The sequence below is a fragment of the Ostrea edulis genome, chromosome 5 (assembly GCF_947568905.1).
Source record: "Ostrea edulis chromosome 5, xbOstEdul1.1, whole genome shotgun sequence".
Taxonomy (NCBI): Eukaryota; Metazoa; Mollusca; class Bivalvia; order Ostreida; family Ostreidae; genus Ostrea; species Ostrea edulis.
Window position 1 is genome coordinate 72,304,984 of NC_079168.1, and position 2,885 is coordinate 72,307,868.

At 31.8% G+C, this 2,885-nt stretch overlaps 1 long non-coding RNA gene across 1 annotated transcript; it reads left to right on the top strand.

The window, feature by feature from the left end:
* Positions 1–288: 288 nt before the first annotated feature.
* On the top strand, positions 289–2,591 carry LOC130054749 (uncharacterized). The gene is made up of 3 exons (XR_008803061.1): positions 289–537; positions 1,357–1,470; positions 2,467–2,591. It is a non-coding gene; the product is annotated as an uncharacterized LOC130054749 (long non-coding RNA).
* Positions 2,592–2,885: the final 294 nt, after the last annotated feature.

Genomic DNA, 2,885 nt, shown 5'->3' on the forward strand with positions numbered 1-2,885 from the left:
AATGTAGTAAATTGACGAGGTATGTGCATTTTGTTACAGGTACAATAATGAAGTTGATTCATCCAAATTTTATTTAGCGGAAATTTTATCACGTCCGATCGGGCGTCTATACCAAGAAATTTATTCGCCCGTGGTATTGTAAAATAATTTAATTCTTATTGTATCCTTGTCTCTGATTGGTCAAACTCCAATAGCCGTGTTTCGAGTTCCTCCGTAACACGGTTTTTATTCTGTGTTTAGTCATGCCGCTTCAAAAATGTTCAGCAGGATTACTTCCGGTTTCTCGTTGTTTACCAACACTTCGCATATTAAATGTATTTGTTTGGGATGTATGGGGGTACGTATTTGTTTGTCAACGTTTGATAAGCTACCATTGGTCAAATTCAACGAAAGACTTAGACAAGACGATGATGCTGCAGTGTAACTTGCAGATCTATGCAGAAGGCCCGTCTAGGAACCCTAGCCCCTATTAGTACAGTAGTAGCCATAGTGGGACATGAAAAGAACGTATTAGACTCGGTGAAACCTACCAAATAGGTAAATCAAAATAGTTACTATTTTTTGTAGAACGTTGTATATGATTAAACAAAACACGATGTCTTAAAGTGATTCATAAAGTCGACATCGTGCCCAGTACTGACTTCTGTGGAAATGAGGGGTTGGGCAATTTATACAATGTATTCGTTCATTCCTAGTGCGGGTGTAAAGTCTCACAAATATTTCGCTGCATTTTTCTGAGTGCAAAACTAGACCCGGACAGCTTTTTTGTTTTGTTTTTTCTAAAACAAATTTAACAATGTCATAATTTGTGGAAAGCTTTTTGAATTTGACTGATTTTGATTTTCTGTAACAATTTTATATTTTAAAAAAAATTTGTTTTCATATATGATGTAAAAGAAACCAAATATAAATAACCCCCTCGTTTCCACAGATATTACGCTATGTAAACTTGAATTGCCTAATATCCATTATTTTGTTGATCCTCATTCATAATTAAATCATTTCATGCTGATTTGAGAAACTCTTTCTAAGGTGTAGTAAGACATTTGTGAATCAAAATTATATTTCTGAGGAATGTAGTTTATAATATATTATTTAATTTTTTTTTTGCAAGTACAACATGTACATGGGTGGAATTTTATCATTCACTGAAATTGGATTTTTACACTTTTCAAAGTTAATTTCATAAAAGATTTGAAATAGCTAAATCAAGCTCTATAGCTTAATTTAGAGATTGTACTGGACCTGTTCATGTACCTAAAGATTTCACAAAATAAGTGAAGCAATTTTGAACTTAAAATATTTTGTTCTATACATGCATGCTTGTAAAACCAGATACATGTATATATCTTGCAGGTGATGTGATAGTGTACATATATGACCTGCTTTGGTCTGAATGGTTTGCTATTAAACTATGGACAGGACAGTGGTATCATCTGTGAATGACTGACCATGCTGATTATGTCAAAGGTATGGAATATTTCTACATAAATGATCATCATACTCATCAAAGACACAACTGAAGGCGATATATGCGAGCAAAAATGACCAAGATAAAAGAAAAATGTTATATGGGTGAGAATAATTTAATCATATCTACTAAGTTATAAATGATATCCCCCCCCCCCCTAATTTAAACATTGATATTTGAAAATTATTATTTATCAAGTAATACTTGCGCCACAAGTCTTTCATTTATAAGTGACTTATTTAATAAGAAGAATTTTTAGTATGAAAGTAACTCTAGTAGATACATGCATTTCAATGAGTTTTCATAATTCCAATGTCATGAGTATTTGTGATCATTGCTCAAATTGTTATCATTGAACAAAATATATCTGTTCATGATTAAGGTATATTCCTGTTAGTGACATCATTTCCATTCTGTGCACATAGACGTAGCAGTACAGAGAAAATCCATTATATGCATCAAAAGTTTGGGAAAAGTTAATTGACTTGTATATATTAACAAAATTGAAAAAAAAAAATGAATGCTGTTTAATGCCATATATTGCAGAGAAGAAAAAAAAGAGTATCTAAGACCATTTGTGTTCATTCAAATATTAAGTTGGTAGATCTTGTTTGAGTCTGCTTTATACATGACACATGCTTAGTGCCCAGGTGGGCTCTTGTGATGAAATATGCACATTTTCGGATTCATGTCAGAACATTGAATGCAAGCAAACTCCCATGAGTACAATGTATTAGGAAAATTAGATACATGTAAAATAAATATAGTAAACTTTATTGATAAAAGTTATCGATGAAAATTCATAGATTCAGTTTTAATATGAATGACTACATCTGATGTATTCCTGAATAAGTTCAAGAAATATATAAATTATGCAGTTAACGATATTTTTCTAACAAATACATTAATTATCATTTTTGCATTTTCACAACTTTGCTTCTTGAATTGACAATAATTTATCGTCAATGTTATGGCATCCTTCCTCTTTTTTACAGGGATATAGGAAGTGGATCATCCAGTTTCTTTGCCTTTCCCTCGAGGTCTTCAGACAGTGTCTCTATACATCATTAACCATGTTGATTAGCTCTCATGATGTCATGCCATTACTGCCAGATTACTTATAATACTGCCAGACTATCTATAATAATACCAAAATCTCAGAATTGAAATTTCAAATACACAAGATTTGAAGCAGTAAAAGAAAAGAATTGCAGGTGTATAATACACAAAAGGATATTGATTCTTACCAGGCTGAAATGAATTAATAGTTGAACTTTCCTTCAGCTGTTTTACTGCATACCAGTCAATAATTCCAGTCAACATACAGAGTACAGTCATTGTTATCAACCTGTGTATATATGTTGAATAGATTATGAAGAAAGAAAATCATGCTCATTTTTCTTACTAAATGAGA